Here is a 25,662-nt window from a genome sequence, read left to right on the forward strand (position 1 = left end):
TATACATGGACACATATACTTCTTCTTCATACACATGCTTCTTCAAAAAGAGACAAAGGGTTTGGTACTCCAATCCTTTACACACCATGTGGTCTCTTACCTTGAAAATTCCGGATAGCCGCAAAAAAAAAGACTGTTTTGGTCTTGTAGAATGTAGTTTCTGTCCTGCGTTTACAAATCTGTCATTGTTTGACATTAAAACCATAACAGTTTTTTGGAAATACCTGACTTGTTATTACATTTCAGTCCTAGACTCGGGTGTACACTTAACTGCTGCCCACTTATGTCATCTTGATACAGAATTGTATTATGTGGACTTGTTTCACAAATGCCACTAGGAAATAATGTCAAAAGATCTTTTTCCCTAAAGGATTTTTCCCTGCCTATTTTAGCAGTAACTGGGAAAAACAAGAGTGGAAAGTTAAATAATCTAAGCAGAAATTATCCAGTTACAATAGCAAAAGTTCAATAGGGAGGTGGTTGTTGAATGTGTGAACTTCACAAGAAGTTTTTAATGTTGATCATCACAAAAAATATTAATTTGAAGTGTGCTCAGATATAAGACACAGAACAGGCATACCTTTTAAGTGAGAGCGATTGATTTGGAGATAAAAAAAGCATTGTATTATATATAATCACATAATTAATTTTGCAATGATCTGCTGTGAACTCAGAGGTGTATATGTGAATAATTGCAAAGGGATGCACAAAAGGAGATGAATAGTATGTTGGTCATTTTGTTATAACTGTGTCATCTGTAGCCTGTTTTATGATATATGTAGCCAGCAATCACAGAACAAAAAAAATTCCTCAATTATCTAGTTAAAAAAAAAACCCTTCCAAATTTGTCATAAAAACATACTTAACTGGAGTGGGACTTTACATCATACAAAGGATGTTACAAACTAGGGGAAAGCATGCCAGATTGAGTGGGTCTCTCAAAAAAACTTTCCAGAGTTATTGTTCTATTGTAAACAGGCAGAAAACAGATACAGAAATATAGGCCAGCAGTGGAAGCACAGGTATGCAGATAGCAGTGCCACTGAAGTAAAAACAAGAGTGTCTTCAAAAGAAAATACATTGTGAACATAAATGCAAACATAAATACGAGGCAATGTGGACGGTCTTTGAAACTACTATATGGTTCTGCAGACCCACTGAAAAACATGAAATACACGTATACAAACTTCCTCAAGGTGTAAGTAGCACTATGTTAGATTTATAGTAAGAAAACCAAGAACGGTCAGAAGAGATATTTTCTGTAAAGATAGAGAAAAAAAAAAGCACTAAACAGCAGAATTTTCTTCACTTACAGAGTTTTGTGCTGTTAATATATCATTTCATGTTGTAGGTAGCTCTGCTATCAAACACTTCCTGAAAAACTCTGAAAGGAAGTCATCAGTGCTGGATCACTTGGCAAACCAGGATGAAGTACTTAAAAAAAACACCAAACAAACAAAACACCATGTGAATAAACTGAAGAAACAGTTGAAAGATCACCTCGTTCTTAGCCTTCTTTAGCTGAAAAGCAATATGGAGGTCTGCTATGGTCTTACTGTTGTAAGAACATATTCTTTTCCCCATAACCAAAACAAATCACCTCGGAGGAATGGAAATATCTAAATCAACAGCCATGGTGCTTTTAAAGCCTTGTGGCAGTGTTTTTAGCGTGTGACAAATACGTGACCCCAATCAAGTCAAACAGTTAAACCTGATATCAATAAATGTTTTTGATATCTCTTTCATAGTTGAAGCAATGCGTTGACAATAGCTGCATCTTCTTTGCATCATCTATGCAATTTCTTATAGAAAGTGTTTAAGCACTGGTATTTTTGGCATGACTTGGCAAAATACTTTTAGTCTAGCCTTATATTGCTCTGGGATCCTAATGGTACTCGCTAGCACGGCAGGTGGGAAGACCTCATTTTCTTCTCAAAAGGAGGCCTTGTGAGAGGTCAGATGTGCAATCCAACACAAAATACATTTTGAGATCAAGAAACACTCTAAATGAAAAAATAATTTGCATTTTCCAGGAGAAATAGGAACCTAAACTTTTTGGCTTTAATTATACCTGTTAACTCTAATGACTTAGCGATAGTGTTGCCAGTACTTAATACCTTGGTATAAATTAGTATGGTTAAAATTACATGAATCAGTAACCTGTCAGTGAAAATTGCTTCTCCCCTTCATCTGTGCCTTGTAATATTCTAAAAATTACTGGTTAGGAATTGTCTTTAATTTTAATTACATGGTTATGATATATTAACATTAATATTGTGCTGGTGGACTACTCATCTTTTAATTTTGGCCGAGGATGCAAATTATCTAGAGGCCTAGTTATACTCCCATGAAAGTTCCCATCAACTTTGGCTGTGTAAATTAGGAAACACTAATTTATGCATCCCCTCATCACACTGGTTGGATTTTTTTTCCCCCCCGTCAGTTACTCAATGCTTCCTGAGTTTTTTTATGTGCTCACAGGTGTAAGTAGGGCTGCAAGATCCAGCTCTAGGTAATTGTATTATCCCAGCTTTAAACTGGCAGGTTAATATTACTCACGAAGGGGTTTCACGCAAACCAACAAAATCCTACGGGATTTTAGTGGGGCTCTGTTAGCAATCCAAAGAAGGATAAAGGATATATTCTTAAGTCATACAGCTGTGTGAACAATTGAAATCGATTGGGGCTGTTGTGGAGCTCACTTGGATCCCTAGTCACACAGATATTTTTGGAAACGATTACACAGCTAAAGTAGCAAAGAAAGCATTAAGAAGGATTATGCTGGTATTCTAGTTTCACTGTCTAGGGGTGAAACCACATCTCTTATCTGCTCAAGAGCAATAAAACCTGCTCTTTTAGGAAAAAAAAAAAGTGATCAATATAGAAAAGATTTCCTTGTATAATATGTTTAGGTGTAACTCAGAGATTTGGCATGAAAAAATTCAATAGAAAGCCTCATGACTAATGCATTAGAAAAAAGGACTAGATATTTATTTTAGAAGGTTGGCCAATTGTTCCCTCAGTTTTAAAATGTAGATGATTTCCTATTTGTGTATGCTATTCTATTATCCCTCCTGAAACTCATTGCTTGAAGGCTGCTATTCATTCCCCTGCTTGCCCGGTCCCGTAGTCTGCTGTACTTGATGCTGCTATTAAGCCTTCTGTTTACTACTGATTCTGGCGGTGCTGCTCGTCTTGATAGCGAGCAGGTTTGGCAGCGCTATTGCAAGGAGTGCAAAGATTTGAAAATACCCCGTGTTGGAAGATAAAGCCCGCAACAAATAAAGACTATTTCGAGTTTTGGTGATCTATTTTAAATGCCACTCTGATGGCTTAAAAGACTCTTATTACCTACAGCTTAATTGACCTAATATGAAAGCTTTTGATTTCCGTTTATGGCACTGTTACAGCTGAATATTACTTGAGCTGTCATTATTGATTATCAGCGCTGATGTTACTAATTAAAGGCTATTTTCAGCAGCGGGGCTGCCCGGGGAGCAGGGGGCAGGCAGGTGGCCCTGCTGCCAGCTCTGCCGGTGCCGTGGCTGGGCACGGAAACACGGGGTGGTGGCTGGGCGTGCACTGGGCATGGCAGCAGCGGGGCTGCTTTGGAGGCACCGGGTGCCTTTGATTTCAGCCGAGGTCTGCACGCAGAGCGGCACGTCCACACCGTCAGCCTTTCTCCACGCAGGACACCATGCAGGGGAGGCACAACTTCCAGGATGAAAGTAGCACCGAGGTGCTATTGCAACAGGATATTTAGTTATACATACAATAATTATATAATTGGATAAGGTCGCCTGCATCATAATTTCCTGCTGTGTGTCGTTGCAGTCAGCAGTACTTACCAAATCCCTTTGGATACGTTTCAGTCTCCATCACTACCTGGCTTTGGATTTCTGTCTGCAACTCTCCACTTAAGGCAGTGGCTCCAGTATGTTATTGTCTGATGTACGGGAAATTGGGCTCTAATTACTGGCCTACCCAGTTCAGAGTGGTTTCTAAATACTTAATACTACCAGATGTTAAGTTATAAAAGCAGCAGTTCCTTTATGTGAGAAGAAGCAGCAAAAGAGAAAAGAATAATAAAGGATATGTGTGTACCTGTTTTCTTTTGAGAAGAAAAATGCTGATACCTCTGCTGTGATTGATAGCAATACATAATACATAAATATCTGTGGTTCCAAAAGCTGTAGCTAGCCATGACAACCTCACCTGGACTGATGAATGTTCAATTTCTGTAGAGATAATATAATAACATATTAGAAACATCCTTTACGATAATAATGACGGACTCCATTTGAATGATCTGAAAGCTTTAAAGAGGGAACAAATGTCTGCTGAAGACACTACAACATTTCTGTGCTTGACAGTTATAAATATTTTTAAAAATCTTGACTAGTTTGTTGGCTGACAATTCAATTATTCAACCTTGTGCTGGAGAACATCATAACAAAATTTGTCTCTGTAGTGACACGGCAGTAAATCTGAAATAAAAGATGTCTTTGGAATGAACAAAGAATCTACTTGTTAGTTTTATTTATGTGATACCAAAGGAAGACCCAGCCGTTTCACCTACTCATGTGATATCTCTCATTCAACAGTCTAGCACACAAAAAACTAGGAATTTCATCCTTCCATGTTAAGAACTGCCACTTTACTGGCTGCAAAGTAGTTCTTTGTGTAAAGTTTATACTACATAAATGTTGGGAAATTAGCCCTTAAAAATTAAGGACCCCCAAGGAGGACCTGCATGAAGCTGCTGAAGACAGAGAGGTTCCTGTGGTGCTGTGGGGTCCTGAGCTGCTGCCTGCCCAGCCCAGTCAGGAGCCACGTAGGTGTGGCACCATGGATGCGGTCAGTAAAATGGCAGTCCTGCCTGGGCTTCCTTCTACAGACAAATCCCCATGCCTTCTCCACACACAGGGTGGTAAGGCATTGATGCAGCAGTTCTGCTTTTTATTTTTTCCTACTGTGAGCAGCTTCAAAAAGAGAATTGGTCATTATCACCACGTAGCACAGGATACATCCTGGTGGAGAGGGTGCATTCCCACGATGAGTACTGAACCCCAGGAGGTTTGACAGGAGGCACCCCAGCTGTTCTGCTCAGAGTTAATTTTAAGCAGGCTCTGAGCAGTTGACCCTGAGGATATGACTGCCACATGAGCAGATGTAGCCCAGCCTGGAGGGAAGGTTGGGTATGGACAGCCTTGGGTCGGCGTAAACAGATGTGTGCAAGGCAAGTGGTACAGGTTTGATGGAAGGTGGGAATTCTTCTGACCACACTTAGCTCTGTGGTAATCCCAGTAAATCCCAGACTGCCCAGGGCACACGTATCAGATCTCGTGTTTGTGGACTCCTGTACATTACGATACAGCTCCCAGGCACTTTACAGTCCAGCTCTGCTACCAGTTCACTCTCCACCAATCGCATATACGCCAGAAACGACACTGAGTCATACACCTTGAAAGACCTTCTGGGTGGCTGAGACCCTTTTCTGTCAGTATAACATGTAGCCACCACCCTGGGACCTCCAGCAGTTTAAAAATGACTATGGGTTTCCTAGCATAAAATAGAGCAAAATCATTACTGATGGCCATCCCTTGATCTGACTGTTGGTAGTCCACCTCTAGTTCTCCAGGTTCCTGGGGAGAAAACAAATTGCTACATTCATTTTGAAATGCTTACCCTCTTGTGCTTTTGACTGTAAGGCTGGGAGGAACCTGGTCTGCACAGACCAGGGTGCAAAACTGGAATTGAAATATGCTAAATTCTTAAAAGATTCAAACTCTGGCCTTAAGCTCATGGATAGGAAGGGTTTCCTCTTCTTCCTGCACTTCCATCTATGTGAAAAAAAAGGAAAAAAAAAGCTAAGGTGCTTGTGTAGGCACAGGAGTTTTAAGGGAAAGGCCATAAACCATGGTGGAGAAAATGAACACCTCAGATGTTACAGTACTGTTGTTCAGACTGATGCCCAAAAACCAAAAGGGGAAGAAGTCCCACCAGCAGCTGAAAGGGAAAGCCAGAGGAGAGCAAAGAGTTATAGTGAGGTGGCTAGCTGGGGACTGTAAGGAACACAGGACACATCCGAAGGCAGGTGCACTTTGCCTGCTGCTGGTAGAAGAGCTTGTTTGACAAGAGGCAACGCTCTGCACTTCCCAGGGGGACAGGTATGGGCAGGTTTGCAAGGCAGGGTACGCAACATGAAAGGGACTTTGGAAAACTCAGCCAAATATACAGATAAGGGGGATCTTTCCAGAAAATTCTGTCTTTTGACTTGGTATACAAATACTCACAGCTCACATTTAACACACGTAATGCACGAAGTTGTTCTTTCTTTCTGGGTCTCAGTCATGGGTCAGGGTTGCAGAAAGTGATAGATCTGAACACGTTACAGGGGTTTAGCAGCTACTGACATGAAAATATGGCAACATTTCTTGAGCTCTTCAGCATTTCTTTGCATTATCTGGTATTACTGTTTCACTCATGTCACACTCTACAAAGAGGTTCTGTTATTTTTATAGATGTAACTTTTATAGAAAGCATTGCGCTGACAAAGATTAAAGGATTACAATGTAGATAAGACAGGAGAGAGGAATAAAAGGTGTGTTTCCAGAAAAATGCAATAGTTCAGTTAAGTGCAACATGTTTTCAGGGGCTACTGTACTCGTACTGATAATTTATATTTCTTGTATGCACAGCAACAGATAATACAAACATAAGTTTTGAACAGCGCTTTCAATGGATAAAAGTTGGACTTTAATATTCTACCATATCAGCAATAAACGGAGAAGCCAAACACTGTATTTATATTGATTCCTTTCTGAGACCTGGTGAGAGCTCCCGGCGGTTACCTTTACATGTGCTATCGACTCTCCCTTTGCCAGCAGAGCTGGAGGATGGAGCTGGTGATAAAAGCTGAGGAGGAGGAGGGCAGTATGCAGAAAATCAGGAATGAGTCAACGAAAATGCTCACGTCTCGACAGACGATGTTTTGATGAGCACGTAGGTCTCAGTTCACCTTTGTAAGTGTGGGTGAACTTTGTGAGCATGGTGAGGTGAGGGCAGCCAGAGGGGGGCTGAGCACCACTTGACACTGCCGCTGTCCTGCCCTTGTTTTGGGGCCGTTCTCATGCCCAGCAGCAGTATCGTGGGGTGCCAGTGGTGCAGGGTAAAGATTCACTGTAGTCACCTCAGCAAAGGTATGTACATACCGATGGCCTTGTTATTGCCTTTCTTTTTTTTTTTTTTTTTTTTTTTTTGGCTTTGTGAGAAATAGAAGAGCCTGCCTTTAATCAGTACTGTACAACAGTGCCCTCCTGTGCAGAACGGCAGGTCGGGTCTGGACAAACAGCGGGGAGTCGGAGTCACAGACCTGGGAGGCTCTGGGCTGCATTTCTGTCGGACCTCTGCACTTATAAGTTTCTTTGAGTAATGGTTAATGTGAATGATATGGATGGGGAGATGAATCACAAAGAATAAAAGATTATCACGTTAGCTGAAAAGAGAGTTTGGTGGTATGTGTGGAAACACTCTGGGTTTCTCACTAGCTTTCTTGCTCTGTGAATGCAAATTATTCTTTATAAATCCCTTGCTGTGCCCTGTAAGGTCTGGTGTAATTGTTTTTTTCCTTCAACTGACTGCTTATCATTATAGCAAAAAAGCGGGGGATTGCTGAGAAGGAAATCCAGTCCCATTAATAGTTTCCTTGATTGTATTAGTATGTTCTTTATTTAGGCTTTTGTCAGAAACACAGTTTTATTACTGCAAATATTACTACACCCTCTCCGTATTCCTGTTTTATTGAGCTCTGTGACATTATCTTTGTTTTGATGGTGGTTGTCATTATGTATCAATTCAAACAGGTCCTCAAGGAATATTGTGCTCAGGTTGTTTTCTCTCATCACAGTGGGCAGCTGCTTTTCTTTTCTATTTTCTGTAAAGGTGCCATTTCTTTCAGTCACAAGGGTGTATTTTTGCTGGTATAGATAATGAGTGCAAGATTAACTCACAAGGCAGGCACTTGCTGGGAAGCTTAGCATTAGCTCATGAAATAGGAAACCGAACACTGTAACTGCATATCCTGTAAAAACTGGAATGAAATGAGCTTTCATTGTTATGAACCAAAAGGACCGCAAACTGTCTTGAGAAGTACGCATTCACATTCTAATAGATGTATCATTTATCCAATATATCATGATTCTTATGTATATGAATCATCTCATATATATATATGATATATATATATATATCATATATATCTCTCAAAATAAATTTTAATGACAATTTTGAGGTCTCAGCATTCATGACTTCTCAGTGTTCCTCAAAAGAAACAGCTGATTTTCAGGAAACAAAACAAACTCATCAGTCTTGTGCCTAGTTTATGGAAAATTGCACCTCCATATTGTGAGCCGGGTGTTTGATAATCTTGAAAGGGAGTAAATTAATCATTCTGAAATAAATATATACAGATTAAAGCCTGGAGTTTTCTTCTTAAAGCAGATAGATAGTCTCAACCTACAATATTTTGCAGCAGATTTCCAAGTTTTTTAGAAAATTTTATGAATAAGAATAGTATATTTACTTATATGACTAGGGATAAAATTACTGTTTCTAATGCTCCTCTAAAGTGTCTGGTTTTGCACTTCTAAGAGGCTGGAAATTTCAGAGGCTAGAAATTTCAGAGACTGGAAGAAGGCTAAACTGTTCTGGCATCAGATCTGCTGCTGTTTTTATCTGATTCCTTTCCTAAAGAGAAAGGAAAAGGCAAAAGGAATTTTTAACTCTCCTTGCTAGCCGAAACTACCTTGGTGCTGGCTCAGAGACACAAATGCATACACCCATAAAGGAAAACCAAAATGGGATATGGATGCTAAAGCCAGTTCTCCCCCACCTCCAAAGAGGTGACATGAGGAAGGGCAGCTGGGGCTGCCGGGGCCATGGTCACTCTGTCCTGCTGACAGATATCCTTGCTCCATGACAGGAATGATTGATCTCCATGTTCCATGTAAACCCAAATCAGAGTCCATCTACTCCAACTATGCCAACTATGCAACAGACAAGACAAATCTATTGTCAATACAAACGGCTGCAAGCTGTGATGCTGTGGTCATTGATTCCTATTAACACATTTGTCTGCTGGGAGGGACCGCTGTGTCTCAAAGAGGCTGAGACACAGCTGCAGACAGTATCTTCAGTGGTTCAGTTTTCAACCACAGGATATCTGTCATGGTGTCTACCATGGCATGGGCATGTCAGCCAGTGTCCAGAGAGCCTCCTCAGTGGGGCCCATGGTGCCCATGCAACCACCCCCGTTCCCACCGTAGTGGAGGTGAGTGTTTAGTGCTCCAACAATACTGAATGCAGCATAAAGCACAGTGGAAACAACTGGGTTTTTTAGAAGACATGGCTGGCAATGGAGTAACTCCCGCTTCCAAAACAGTTTATGAATTTGACGTTGGAGGAATTGTTGGATAACGTACACAGATGGTGTTGGGTGCTTGGTGAAAACATCAGTGTCCCACGTAGTGCTGTCCAAGTGAAAGCAGACGTAATTAGCATGGTATTTTTCTGAGTTTTGGTTGGCTCTTCCAATCTCATGGAGTTGTGTCAACTGAAGTCATGCTGACCTGTTTTCTTGGGGCTTAAATGTTTATATAAGCCAGATGCCAAGCCTGAAGGGTAATTACATTACTAATTACTACTTTTGACATATATTTCTAGTGATAAGGGTTGTTTCCAGAATGCCTTTGATGCTATTTTGCAAGGGTGCTGAGCTGAGACTTTCTTTTCCATACTATTTTTCAATGCGGATGTTTGCTTGTTCGGTACTTTTAGTTGTAGTAACATAACAGTAGACAGTAAAGTAAATTCAGCCATAGGTTTTATATGTAATAGGAGGCATAAAGTAAACCAAGCAATAGATTTTTGCTATGGGGAAAAGATATATCTGTTTTTCTCAGTAGTTTTGCTATGCAATACCCTTATTTAATTTACTGTTCTTGTGTCCTTAAAAACAGGACAAGAATCACCTGAAGGTAAAAGAAGTTGAGAATCATAACTAAGCATAATCATGGCTCTCTTGCCAGTTTCCAACAGCAGCCTCCTTTCAGTAGTCCTTTCCTTTCTTCCTTAGTTTTGTTCTCCTTATTAAGGACAAGAGAGTTTGCACATGTGTATGAAACATATATATCTCCTGCTATTCAGTTAAACAGAAATTATGAGATAATAAAAGGAAATACTGTAAAAAATGCTAAAAAAATGTAACAAGTCTATAACAAATGCTGAGGTTTGCTAAGGAGCTAAACAAGTTCCTCTTTAAACTGGTAACAGATAACTGATAACAGAGGAGGAAGTATTATGGATACATGTGAAAGGCAAAATTACAGCAACTGATTGGGTAGATGTGTCATTTCAAAGGCCATGGCCTTAAGAAGCTCTCTTCTGAAACATGTAGAGAGCTAGAAGCTATCGACCTTCAAAGAGGAAGGAACTTATATATCTTAAAAATAGCAAGGAGGTGCAAACAATAGCTCATTGTGAACTTGCAATGCCATAGGCCAGGGATGACTACCTGGAACAAGCTCTGCAGCCAACAGCCAGAGACAGTCCCCGTGAGCCCTGGAAGCAGTGACAGCAGACATTGTCCTGGGCTACATGAACAGGACCATCAACACAAGTGGTCACCCCAGTCTGCTCAGCACTCATTAGACCACATATGCATTACTACAGCCAGTTTCAGGGCCCCAACTGAAGAAAGATGTTGACATGTTCAGCAGAGGGCCCCCAGAGTGGTCAGGGCTGGAGCACTTGTCCTGTGGGGAGAAGCAGAGGGACCAGGACTTGTTCAGCCTGGAGATGAGATAACTACGGGGCGGACGAAAGCCCTTTACTACCGTCAAGGAGGTTATCAAAACACAGAGCCAGCCTCTTCACGGAGATGCTTGATGGGAGGGCAAGAGACAAAGCGAGTAAGTTGAACAACGGTGATCCAGACTGGATACAAGGAGAAACTTGTTCCCCATGGGGAGGGTCGAGCTGTGTAACAGTTTGACCCTAGAGATTGTGCTCTGTCCTTGCAGGTTTTCAAGACCTGACTGGACAATGTCCTGAGAAAGCTGTTCTGATCTCACACTTGTCCTTGCTTCAGCAGCAGGTTGGACCGAAGACCTCCAGGATGAATTATCCTGTGGTTCTGTGATCCTGCGAGAAATACTTTATTCCTGTTCAGGGATCTGTTACTTCAGGGAAGTAGGACAAGTATTGGGAAATCAAGAGGCCAAGGCACATGGGGAGCATGTGGTGAATGCAAGGCTGGCTGTTTCTTTTAATTTTTCCTTTTTGAAATGGACCTGACTCATCTTACTGCTTCGAGCAGCATTGATCCTTACAGTGTGTGTTCTTCTGTAGGACTTCATAGGCAGGTGAATAAGAAGTGCCAGATGCAGCACAGTTTCTAGTGGAGTTGGGTAGAAAAACAACAGATTGTCCAGTGCTTATTTTTCTTTTGTGAATGAGCGATAGGTTTTTTAATGCCTGACTTATTTCCTAACAAGTCTCATGCAATAGCATTTCCTGTCCTTTACTAATAGCGCTGGAAGCCATGGCCTAATTGCAACCAAATCGTATAGAGTAGCCTCAAATATTAAGTTTCTGTGTTTTTAATGAGAGGAAGAAGCTCGACAGTGGACAAAGACCCTGTTAGTATCTCTGCCATCAGCTTAGGCACTAACTGGGATGAGCCCTGGGCAGGGCAGAGCAAAGGTAAGTATAGGCAGATATGAGCCCTGCAAGTGAGCTCAGGCAGAGTTCATGTATCTCTTGGTACCAGTCACAAAACTATAGGAAATGGGCCTGCAGCACTTCTGCAGCTGGTGAGGTGGACAGTTTGGATGTAGGAGGTCCACACTCCATGTCCCAGATAGACACCTCCTTGAAAACTGAGTATTTCATGTTGCTGTGCTTTTCATCCCTCCCGACTGGTCTCTGTAATCAGGGCTGTTACTGAAGAAGCGTGAGTTGGTTCACTGAAATTAGGATGTTTCTCCATAATTGCAAGCATATTTGACATTCTTTTGTCATGTGTCTTCGCACTGAGGCTCCCAGAACAGACTTCCCTTTCCTCTCCTTGACCCTATACGGGCTGTATGGGCAGCACAGCACTGGCTGCTGGGTGTTCCCTGTTCTCAACCGGATACAGCTGGGCAGCCTGATTTCTGATCAGCTGAGTGGCTTCACTTGAGATATGAAGAGCGAGAAAGAAGTCAGTATTATCAGGTTGAGGCCAGAAGTTATGCAGAAGCAGACCCCCCAGAGGTCCACCGTCTAGGAGGGTTACTTCCTGCTGCTACCCCCATATGGGACCTGAATGACCAGATACACTCCCCGGCATGCGGCCCGTGCCATATGGCACTCCCTCCACCCTAGTGAAAGGCTATCTTTCAAGGCCTCCACCCCACTATACCTCTATGTAGCTTTTCTCTGATATGAAGATAAGTGGGAGCCTCAGTGATATCCCACCTCTAGATGGCATGATGATACTATAAAATGTTCAAGACATTTTTATATATTAAGCAATCATTAAACCATTGTCATGGTAAGAACATACTGCAAAGACCAACATCCAAGACCCATATTGGATGATACTGATTCCTAGCATGCCTGGAGTGATCACAATGCTAACACTGGAATGTGGATTAGAGAGCCAAAAAAGAAAATTTCTGGACATGTACAGTAGCTACATTTTCAAATATTACTAACTTACTTTTCAAATACTAAGAGGGCACAGCTCACAATTTATAAAAGCTTCAGTTCATGATTCAGTTTTTGTGGCAGTCATGTTTGGGTTGTAAGAATTCAAAATAGGCTGCTGTTGCTGAACTTTTGTCACATTTTTCATTGTCTAAATCTACTTGCATTTGAAGGGAAATAAAATGCGATAATGTCTGCACATACTGGTCATATAGATTCTAGCACATCAGCAAATAGAACATTTAGAGGCTCACAGAAAGTTATTTACTCTTCACTAAGCATATGAAACAACAACTTCACTGGGAGCCGTGCACATATGTTTGAGTGCATTCCTAAATTTTGCTTGTGGGCATGGAAAAAGTCCAAATGATAATTTTCAAGACAAAAAAATCCCTGGGTTTTGTGGGTTTTGTGGTGTGGTGTGGTTTGGGTTTGTTTTTGTTTTTGTTTTTTATATTGGGTTATTTTCTGGTTGGTGCCTTCTCTGAGCTCTGTAGTTCATAGATGTCAAAGAATGCCCCAAATGCCAAATCCCAAGTAGTCTTCACTTTTCAACCATCAATGAAATGAGATCCATAATAAAATAAGAATTTACACTAGCTCAGGAGATCCCCTGTGGTTCTTTGCTCTGAAAAACAGCAAAAATGGGACCTAGATAGGTAGACATAGTATATTATTTGACAGATCAAATCCCATGCTGGTGAAAAATTGCTTATGAAAGCAATTGAAGAAATGAAAAGTACTTATTTGCTGCACAAGAAAGAGTAGTTCCAAAAATAGCTTTCTGCTCTGTGGTCTCTTGTGACACTAGACAGCCTCTTTGGGTCCTGTCATGTTTTGAAGCAGTCACTCTATGTCTGCTCCAGCATTTAGATTGGCACTTTTTAAACGAGACCTGCCAAGCTGGAGATGAGATGCCTAGTTTTGCAAACCACTTAGTTCCCGTGTCTCAGGAGAGACTGCTCCTCGCACCCTTGCACTTTGTGGAAGAGGGGGAACATTCCCCAGTGATGCCTAAAACCGCGGTGCACTGACTTTGAAAATGAGGTTGTAATTTCACCCTGCAGTAGTGAAATATCCAAGGCTACTTTGGTAAAAGTAGTGACGAGATGACCCCAATGGCCTCTGCCCCACAGTCCGCATAATTCACTTATTCCATTACCCAGTAAGGAGATACTAACGTGCAAGTTAAACTTGGGAAAGTTGTGAAATACTAGGTTGAAGGTTTTCTTTGCAAAATAAATTCAGCTGCTTTGGATTTACTGCCTTGAGCTACATACTCCTGTCTCCTACAGGAGCTCTTGTTCATTCCATGTACAGATAACTATTCAATATTTCTATTTTTCTTTCTTTTCCAATAGTGTTAGGTTTTTAATGCCTAACCAACTAAACTAACTAAAACAAAAAAAACCCCCACCAACCTCAAAACATAGAAATTCAATTGTACAACACTGCATGGACTTATTCCTGAGGTTTGCCAATGTAAATGCATCCTCATTTATCCTCTAGCAGTTGTAAAATCCATTAATATTCAGAGTGCCTCGGTGATGGCAGACCCTCACACGGCAGAACTGTGCGATGCAGCTCACAGTCACTCGCTCAGCCCACACTTACGTGACGGATTTCAGATCACTGGCCCTCAGGATAGGCCCATATGGTGGCGTATGACAGGCACTCTGTTTTTCCAGCATGGCTGGGAAAAACAGTACAGAAGAGCAATGCAGATATTCAGAACAACTGCCTCTGGTTCAGGCTTTGGGAGGTCAGTCCTGTGCCCGTGTCCCCAGCCTTTGCTTGCTCCCTGCTCCTTTCAGCGTGTCCTGCTCTGCCCCCTCCTCCCACCACTCTGCAGACTCCTGCCCTGGTCCCCATCACCACCCTGCCTCAGCCCATCCCCTACTGTCTCTCCCGGCCTCCAGTCCTGTAGCTCCAGACCTTCTCTATTTTGTTTGCTCTGTCTCAAAACCCAATCATCTCTTCCACTCTGCTAATAAATTACCTCTTTATTTTTTTTTTTCTTCTACTTTCCCTGTTTTCCCCTATTCCCATACATTTTTTTCTGTGCCCTGTGGTCTTGGTTTCCTCTTCTTTGAAATGTGTGGAAGCTGTCTCAGGGATCACAGAAAGCAGCCCGTAAATCAACACTCTGAGTCCTCAGCACTTCCTTCCCCAGACGGACCCCTTCAGAGATTGTCTTCACCCTTTACCCAGGGCCTTCATAATTTTATAGCAAATAAGGTTTATCCTGAATCCTTGTAGTTTTGGTTAAGCTATGAGTTCTCACAGGAACATTATTATTTCTAACACTTCAGTGCCTTCCCCCGCCCCATGCTAATTTTCAAACACTTCATTCAGAGCTTGGGGGCATTAATAACAGAACAGCAGAGAATAATGCATGACCCAGGAATGATACTTTTTTCCTTCTGCTCACAGCACTGGTGGAAATACTCTTGTGATCAGGTCTGTGAAGCTGAAGGTTTCACTGCCTTATCATGTCTGTGTGAACCTTCCCAGCAGTAGATGACTGTGGGAGAGCACTTTGGCTGCTGCAGTGGTAACTGAAACCCGTTGGAGTTTTGACTTCTCAAACCACCTGAAGCCCGTTGCTCTCACTCCACTGGCAGTGCCCTATTCTGGGAGCAGCGGAAAAAAATTGAGCTGAAACTTTAACTGGAGCCAGGTGACTGGGACAGAAAACCTCCAACTCAATGGCTAAATTAAAATGATAAGCAACTGAATCCAGAGCCTGATAAAAGAAAGTGTCAGATAACCTTAACTGCAGGCATTGCTAACAGTTTAGCTTATAATATCTTGCTCTATATTTTGCGTCCCTAAATCCCCCCTGCAGCTTCACTGTATATATTCTTCAGTGCTTATAACTACCACGTAGTGCTGCTGCGAGCTGTGAAAAGCTGCTCTGCTGAGCTGCAAAGGCTGTAAAGATTTCTATAGTGCTCTGTATGAAGGTGTGTGTGGGTGCGAATAAAGAGTTTGTTGCAATTTGAAAGCACTTTAGGTCCCTGAGCCTGGACAGAGCAAAAGGTATGATTGTAAAACTTTATCAGAATGTGTTGCCTGACTCTGTTTTATTATTAACAGTTATTTAAAAAAATTGCATGTGCAGAAATGTACATTTCAAAAAGTACTAATGTGTTTCCTTTATTACAAGAAAATCTTTGAAGCTCTAAAAACATGAAGAATAATAACAAAACTCTCCAGTAAAGGATGTCAAAATTCAGGTTTTGTAATAACACCTAAAAAATGGTGAATCATTCATACTGCCTAGCTAATACATCCTGTTCTGCTGCTGCTGGGAATGTAAAAAATTACAAAAGCAGCCACAGCAATAACAATACAGTGTTTCTCACTATGAATAACGTAGATTGAAGTAGTGATTTTCTTGTTCAGGAAGTCAAATCTTAACATGTTGTCAATAGTAATACATTGGTCTGCATGGTACTCTGAGCAGATTCAGCACTAATATTAGAGAGGGCAGAAAAGTGTGTGTGGAGGAAGAATATAACTGTTGTTTCCTTCCCCCTTGTTTATAAGGATGTGTAATGGGATTCCCTTTACATACCTGAGAATGTGAATGTTGGTTTATCTTTCTAGAATAACTGCAAACGGATACTTGGACAGTATTGCTGTACATATTTTTCCCTGATTTATACTAAGAAAATCTTGTTTTTTTGAGAGGTCTCAAATGTTTTGATATCTTTCATATTTAACAAGAAGTATTTGCAACTACTACTCTCTTCTGAATGCATGGATTTTTACACTCTCCAGTGGAGAGCCTTTGTGCACCAGAGATAGTGCAGAGCTGGTGATGGCTGTCTAGCTGCTCGTCACAGTCCACACTAGAAGCTGGGAATTTCTTCATTACCTAGTCTCTCAAAGAATTATAAGGTCTTAGTCTTTTGATATCTAATTCCATTATACTACATTTTTTTCAAGCATGAGGTAAAATTATAGGCTTTGGAATGGACTCTAACCCCCATTCTGAATAATTAGTTAAAATAGATTATTGGCTTCAACATGGATTTTCACTAGTGTAAATTACGTCTGATTCTGGCTATATTTCTTTTGAGCAGAGGTTGCTCGAGTCTGAAAATAATGGTATCTCTCTGCGCCGAGGCTGTATTTCTGTGATGATTTCCCTGTAATTTTCTTTAGTTGGGGGACATCTGTTATCTTCCCAGTGCATTAGTGATTCTTGTAGGAATGTTTAAAACAAGGGGAGTTTGAGTGGAGAATATTGCTTTGAGTGCATCCACCACCTTCTTAATTCCTTAAAAAAATCCTGTTTCTGTCATATAGCTGCACGCATCCTCATCCTTATTTACTACTAAAGTCTTTAATATGGCAAACATAAAACTCTTCTTCAAATTTCTATCTCACATTATTTATTTTCACTGAAAAAAAGAGAAAGAAGAAGGGGCACTCGATCTTTTTCTTCACTGGTTTCCTCACTAAATCCCTAAGGCAGCTATTTCCTCCCATTTGGACACCACTACCCTGTCCTGATATTTCAAAGCAGCCTGCTTCAAAACCATAATCTTAGTGCTGTTTCTTCCTCTCCTTCATCTAGAAATGGCTGAACAGACTGGGAGCTTGTTAATTTGGATGTGGATTTTATGTCAATCCTAATTTTGCCCCACTGGAGGTCAAGGCGTTAATTGGGCACTCAACAATGTCACCTCATAAAATGTCGGAAAATTTACTGCAACCGGTGGGAGTCGTGAAGTGTATTTGCATTCTGTCTGTGCAGATTTCTCTAGTCCTCACAGTCTTTCTCCAAATCAACTCCTGTCCTGCAGAACAGCCTGGTAATGTCACCCATGCCCTTTTTTTGCCACTTATTCCATGTGGGGATTTGAGCAAACCCTTTAACCTGCATGAGGTTCAGTGTCCTCTGTCAACATGCTGCTCATATGGATACCATGTTCACTAAGAAAAACACCACTCTCACTATTTATTATTCATACTTAATTAAAATGACCTGATATACTCAGTAATAGCTCGAGAGCTCTGTTTTTTTGATGAATGATAAGCAAAAGTGGTAAAAACTGAAATTAAGAAAAAGTTGAAAAATGTACAGCTTCAGATCCAGCTTTTGATTTGATTTCTGTGGTAATAAAACAGCGCTAGTTTTGCCCCTGTAGTGTTGATTGTTGTCTAGGACTTTAAATTTCTGTCATTAGGAAAATGCAGGAGGCAACATACTTGTGCATTTTTGAGAAATATAAAAAGAAGGGATCCAACTGTGAGTGCATCTCCCACTGAGCCAAAATTTACTGTGTTCTTCTTTCTTTTCAAATTGGTCTTTTTGCAACATCAAGGAAAAGCGGCAAAGGAAATGAAAGTAGCTATATTTAATACAGTTTTCATTGAAACCCAAAGAACAAAAACTGTTCTTGCTTAAATTAATGCAGGACAGATAAATAATGCCAACAGAGCAATTAACACAAACAAAACAGCTTGCAATTTAGCTACTGTGTAGCACACTCAGTGTCAGTGTTAATTAGTTGGGACAAAACATCTTTGTCACAGGATAGTAGACCTTAAAGTTTCCATATTTTTTAAATTCTGACCTTGCCTGTTAATTACAGATTCTCTATGTCAGCGAGCCCATGGCCAGCAGGATAGTAAAGGACTTCAAATAAAGATTGGACAGCTAAAAAATATAGCACATCACTTGGATGGAAAGCTAGAAAAGCAAGTGCCAGTGAGACAAAACCTGAATTTCATGAATTCAGGCTCTCATGAATTTTGGATTGGAGAAAAAGTTTCATGCTAGGACATGGGATATTTTGCAGGATCTATCTGGAATTTTGGTTCTCAGAGAGGCTGGAATGTCCTGTGGTGAGTACACGCACACTCTGATGTCATTGGTTTTACATCTATTGAAAAGACTCGTCAACAGGAATTAACATATTTCACACCCTTTGCCAAGGAGAAGTAAGAGGTTACAAGGTTCTTTCCTAAAAGAGAACTGATCTGGGGACTAACATCAGTTCAGGAGGGACAATTATTAAAAATGTGGAGAGTTATCACCATGTGAGTTCTTGTTGCTTGATTAAAATGACTGAAGAAATTACTTGTGATTGAAGTAATCCCTTGGGATTTTACATAATACGTTTCTGTAATTCTTGTGCTATTCCCTCCCTCCCTCCTTAAAACTAGAATGTTTTCCATATAATTAGGAAACAAAGTCAAACATGAGGTATATGGTGAGAGTAGGATGCAAAGGAACCTGAAACAGAGAGAGATAAAGTAGAATTAGCAATAGGTTCAACTAATAGTTACATTTTCAGTGGGTGGTTTGAGTAAGACAATTTAGCTCAACTATCCTGCGGCCCAAAGTACTGCTTATCCTTAATTGTCCACAAAATAAGTAACCACACATTTAAGTAATTTGGCAACTGCATGCAGTTGCATGTTAAAAAAAATAGATCATGCAAAACAATTAAAGATAGAAAGTTAATGCAGCATGAAAAAAGCTTCAGCTGGTGGATAACATGTAAGCAATGCACTCACCAACTCATCTTAACAAATATACTGACTTACCCAGTCCTTTCTAAATTATATCAGGGTTAAAACTTGTTGTTACGGACAGCACTGGGAATAGCGAAGAAAAGGAGGAAGCTGATGTGCCATTTTAACATTTTCAAAAAATGTAACTTCAGATCTTGCTTAACGTACTGAACACGTGCTCCAGCTTTGCAAAAGATTTACGGCATAGTCCTGTAGCGTCTGATGTAATATTTGATTCCTTGCAAAGATGGGATCACAAGCTTGTGATAAATCTCAAAGTAACTAATTATTGTGTGTCACTTCACCATTCTAGATCACAAGAAATAAAATGGTTTGACCATATCTGGTACCTGTCACCTAGAAATATTGTACAGTCATCTTTGCTAGGATTGTAGGATGTATCAAGGTCGTGAAGTGGATTGGGTCAGTGCAGATTTAGCCCTGTATTTGTTCACAGGTCCTTCTCAAACCAACCTTGATTTCTCCAGCTACATCTGTCATTTCTAGCCATTTATTTACCAAGTAGTCTGAAGACAGTGTTTCAGTTCATAAGCTCCTTGTGAACTGCTTGTTTTGGCTATTTTCTTTTTGCTAATCATAGGATCTATTTGCTCACCAGAGTCACCAGCAAAAAGAGATCTGACTTTCTTTCTCCAATTACATGGTTTATTTAAAAAAATGTGAGTGAGCTCCAGTAGATGAATGTGTTGAATAAATGTCTTCACATACAATAAAGCTTATGAATGTTATGATTTGTTGTGATCCAAAAACTTTACAACCGTGAGGACACAGAGTGATGATGCCTTATTGATTAAATTTTCATCCTTATCTAAATAACTCTACATCCTTTTGCCTGTGCCAACTGGCGGTGTAGGAAATGGTCCATCCTGAGCAGTAGCAGCAGCTTGGATTCTGTCTTTCTGACTTCATCCAAAGCTCCTTATTTTATATAAGTTTCAGTAGGAGATGTCCACTTACTGAGCCTTAAGACTGACATTATGCAAAGTTTTCCTTATTTTATGGCTTTGCTTTTTCAGGCTTTGTCTTATATTTCATATAGGTGATTTCCTGGTTGCATAAATACTCTCCTAAAATAATTTGGTCACACTTTTACTGTCTTTTCCCTGAACATGTATGTGAAGTGAGGTTGCCTAACATCACCCTTTCCAAATCTGGACAGTTAAACAAATTACATTTCCAATGGCTGAAATCTATAGATAGGATCAAACTCATCACCCCAGGTAATCATATTTACTAACCTTATCCACTGAGGTTATAGGGGAGAATAGAAATGGTGGCAGCAGTCTATGTTTTATTCTGCTCCAGTCAGTTCAGACTTAGTGTCTGCTTTATCGCCCAAGCAGTAGCCAGCTCCTAGTGCTCATCTATCCATCTACAGCAGAAACACTCGGAACCCTGAATTCCGTGAGGAGGAGGATTAAATCATGCTGAAAGAAGATGTAGTAGAAGATGGTGGTGAAGTGTGTTAGGGCCTGTGATGTATTGGTATATGACAGAAGCCACTGTGGTTGCATTCTGTTATTGTTTTCTAACTAGACTTTGCTGTAGTGTTTCCCATCAATGGGTGACCAATGTGTGGGTGGGTCTGTTGTCACCAGCTGCATCTTGGTCTGTGTCAATCAGAGAAGAAGCCCTCGTATTTCCTGCCCTTTTGGAAAAGACTTCCGCTAGGAGTTGTGAACAACCCGAAACGCCAGCAAGCAGAGTCAGAAAGCCTCCGTGGGAAGGGGGTGTGAGGAGAGCACTCCTGAAGGAAAGGTGCTGGCTGGTTTGGCTGAGCAGGACTTTATGGGCAGCAGGAGCATGTAGGCTGGGAGGTTATGCACCCAGAGGTGGCTACAGAGAAACACACAGACTTCAGGAAAAAGTATCCCTCAACAACACATGTACCTCTCTGTACACATTTGAATTTTATTGAGTGATTCGCCACCTTAAAGAGCAAGGATTGCAAACAGCATGTAGAGCTTGGAGTATCATATGTTCAGAGCACTGATCTACCACAGAGTTAGGAGAGCAGGAAAAAACAAAAATATTTACAAACTAAAGTTGTAAAAACTGCTGGGAAGCTTATGTAATCTCTTCCTTTGTTATGAGGTTAGGTAATCCCTATTCGTCTGGTGATTTCATAAGCACCAGATTCACAGCTCATTTTACAGCAAAACTTCCCGAGAGAGAGGAAATGACAATAATAAAATCAGTATTATAAGGATAACGTACTAATGCTACATATTCATAGAATAATTAAGTTGAGAGGCATCTCTGGAGGCCATCTAGTCAAAGCTCCTGCTCAATGCAGGGCCGCCTTTAAAGTTACTCAGGCTGCTGATGGACCTATACCACTGGCTTTTGAATACCTCCAAGGATGGAGATTCACTACTTCCATTAATAAGAGCTGCAAGAACATGTCTTTGTGTTGGATGATGAGAAGGGTCCTTCTTCTGCGTACATTTGCCAATAAATCATCTCATAAAGGTTAAGATTAGTATATTTTGATCCAAACTCCAAGTCTGAAAAAATATAAATGTGGAAAAATTAGAACCATGCTACCCAGAAAAGTGAGTACCACACTACATTTTGAACCTTATGGGGGCAGATGACTACTTTGCTGCTACATGTATGGTAGAGAATCGAAATCTTAAAAACGATCTAGGACAGGAAGGTAGTCTCAGTTCAAAGGCTGAGCACATCTATTGAACCACTCCACCCCAGGCAGTGACCAGTATTTGTGATAAACATGCAAGAACTAAGTTGTGTTGATTCGCTTCGCTAGTGTTTTCATGCACAGGCTGCTCAGAGGATAGCAGCAACAATATTACCTCAGAAAATACATTATAAGAATCGTCAATATTGTAGCAAAAGCTTAAAGAACTGCCAGCATGAAAGGAAATGGTATATTTATTAATTTCAAGCTGGATATGGATATAATGGCAGCAACGGAGGTATTACCTCTGAAAGAAAATCCACAAACAGTAGAAGGTGAAGAGGTAAAATTCGTATTTGCTGAGGTGACCTAACCTTCCCAAGGGAATATATGCATTAGGCTTACTGGTAAATAAGCTGGAACAGATGCAATTTTTAATACTACCAGGAAATAAAATGCCCATTATTAGTTTAAGAACATATTAAATCCTTGCTTTCATTTGAGGATGGGTTCACTGGAAAGGGAGATAAATAGGTGGTGAGAAAAATTTTGAAATGTCTTTCTTGAATATGAAAACTCTCAACAGAGTACAGAAGAATACACAAGAAATGTGATACCTTTCTGATGTTTTTAGAAAGTTCACCTCAAGGTTAAGGCAGAAAAAGCTTAGTAAGTTGCTTTATCTGGAAATCGTAGAGCCAGAAGAAAAAAAAAATTATGGTGGTGCTCTTGTTAATCTCTCTAGTAGCAAAAGTAGATCACTTCACTTAAAAGTATACCTCAACCTAAAAAAAGGAAAAAAAAAAAAATAATTAAGCTGCATATGCTCAGAAATTTGTTAATAGAAGCGAAAAGGGTTGTGGACTTTTGGTTTTTTTTCTGTTTTTTTTTTTTTTTTTTTTTTTTTGTCTGCACTGAGGCATCAGAAGGCCTCTGACAGATTCCATTAGGGCATTCAAATATGTTTTAATGCACTGTCAATACTTGTTCATGGACACACATTTTCTGTAGACACTGTTTTGTAGATGTATGGTACCTGAGATGTACCACAAGAAGATGCCTGAAGAACAGGCAGCAGACATAAAAATTCTACTCCAAAAGTCATTGGATAATTGTATACAAAGTGGAGAAATTCCAACAGGAGAAATGAAAAAGTAATCTAACAATCAGGATATTCTTGCTGGAAGTCTGGGTTTATACTGAGGTTTCTTGTGAGGTGTAGGAGGAAGAAGGATTTGGATCTGGCACTTTTACATCAATGGTGAACAAGACAGTAAGCACCAGCCTGCTTGGTGGGGCATGGAGGGGGGAAGTTACCCCCTCATATTTGTTTTTTTTAAATGAAGCCTGAGTGAGCTGATGCTTTCTGTGAGTCTGATGGGTTCGTTTCCATATGGCCAGCAGGTGTGAGGGTTGGGAAAGGCAGATATCCATGGGAAGGTGGGTGTGGGGTACATGCTGGCACCATGGGACTATGTTGTTCAGTCCCTAACAGGGAGCATAGATCCTCCATAGTTAGCTGAGCATTCAACCTGGAGACAAAACTTTGGATGAAGTATCTAAACCTTTTTTCTGTGTCTGAATCAAAATGTCACAAAATTTCCTCCAAATGGAAAGAAGTTAGATGGGCAAGGGGAGGTTAATTTAAGATAAGTTAGACAAGGAGTAAATATGCGTACTTCCTATCAGTATTGCAGGTTCACAGGAGGTTTTTCAGAATGTTCAAACCTAATTTAAGCTCAGGATGAAAAACTGCCACTTCTCTTATTTATCGAGCAGACTTGTCAGCTCTGGGATTTGAGTTATTGGGAAATTCCTCTCTCAGGCTACAAATTGTAGCAAAGAGCTGTGTCCAGAGTTGCTCACAAGCTTAAGGAGCTGAGAAGAACTGGGGTTGAGAAGAACAAAGATGGTGAAGCTGTGAAAAATACCTCTGTCTTACTCAATACAAACTACAGCTTTTGCCAGGCTGCTTGCTTTGGTTGGGCTGCCTCATGTACGGCAGTTAAGAGCAACTAGCTTCATTGCAGCTCAGCTGCATGTCGAGGTGGATGTGTCTGAAACTCCATGTCCACATTGTGTGAAGTCAGCCCACAGCTGGACAGTAAGTCTGATGGGATCTAAGATGTTGGGCATCTCCTGTGCAGCATCACTGCTCCATGTGTGTGCAGAGGAAGCCAGAGAGATTCCAGTTTGGTGGGACTCTTCTGGTGATGGCAAGTACAAACTGTGGAGAGCAAGATACGAAATGGCTCATGTAATTCTCATTAAACCGTGAGTTAATGCTGCAGTTAACTTCCCTGGAGTTACTCTTGTTGGGAAGGCACAGCGTGAGATAAGACTCATTTACTAGGTATCCTTGAGCTGCACAGCGCAAAGGATTCAGAGCTGGTCCAGAAAAGTGGGATTTAGGCACTAAAGACTCTCACAGTGTCTAAAATGTCCCTATATTCTCTGACAGCGTAAGTGCCTGCCTGCCACCGTGATGCCTACTTCAGTGCTTTGTCAAGGCAAATGAAGTACAGTTTCAGAGGATATGCACAACAAAATACTTGGGAGACATTAGACTGTGCGGTCCTTACGCAGAAAGCTCAGAAAGTTGGTCTTTTCAGCTTAAAGGGTTGTTTTCCTTACCATGTTGGCAATTTATCACCTTTCCTTGCTTCTTCTTCAGCTGCATCCAGCAATGAACATTTAGTTTGGCCACTGTGCAGGGTGGATTACAATTTATATGTACTCAAAGGATCAGGCTTAAATGACAGCTTATCTAAATACTTAAATTATTTAAATGCATGGTGTAGGGGGAGTTGTCATCCAGTTCTGTGAACTTCACCGTTTCATCAGGAAATCTGCAGCTTTGGAACTGCCAGTCAGATCTTAAAAACAGGATAAACATTTATTTTTTTATGGAGCTTTAAAGAGGAAAAGCCATTTAAGCATATTACCTGTCTCCTCATTTGTCATATGTTAAATTAGCAGAGTAAAATAGCTTTTGTTAATGTCTGTGACTTTAACAATAAGTAAGTAAATAAAATAGAATAAAAGTATCCTTAATACGTTCAGTGACTCACAATGAAAAACTTAGTTATAAAAAAAATATGTTTATGCTCAAGATTTTGGAAGTGGTCAAAAATTAACATCTGGGGCTTTTCACAGGGAAAATGCTGAAGCTGGACATGTGTTCACAGAATCACAGAACCACAGAATGGTCAGAGTTGGAAGGGACCTCTGGAGATCATCTAGTCCAACCCCCTGACAGAGCAGGGTCACCTACAACAGGTTGCACAGGACAGCGTCCAGGCGGGTTTTGAATGTCTCCAGAGTGGGACACTCCACAACCTCTCTGGGCAGCCTGTTCCAGTGCTCTGTCACACCCTCAAAGTAAAGAAGTTCCTTCTCATGTTTAAATGGAACTTCCTGTGTTCAAGTTTGTGCCCATTACCTCTTGTCCTATCACTGAGCAACACTGAAAAAAGACTGTTCCCACCCCCCTGGCACCCTCCCTTTAAGTACTTGTAAGCATTAATAAGATCCCCTCTCAGTCCTCTTTTCTCTAGACTAAAGAGACCCAAGTCCCTCAGCCTTTCCTCATAAGAGAGATGTTCCAATCCCCTAATCATCTTTGTAGCCCTTTGCTGGACCCTCTCCAGCAGTTCCCTGTCCTTCTTTAACTGGGGAGCCCAGAACTGAACACAATACTCCAGATATGGCCTTAC

Source organism: Charadrius vociferus, unplaced genomic scaffold (genome assembly GCF_000708025.1).
Source record: "Charadrius vociferus isolate BGI_N301 unplaced genomic scaffold, ASM70802v2 scaffold297, whole genome shotgun sequence".
In the NCBI taxonomy this organism is placed as follows: domain Eukaryota; kingdom Metazoa; phylum Chordata; class Aves; order Charadriiformes; family Charadriidae; genus Charadrius; species Charadrius vociferus.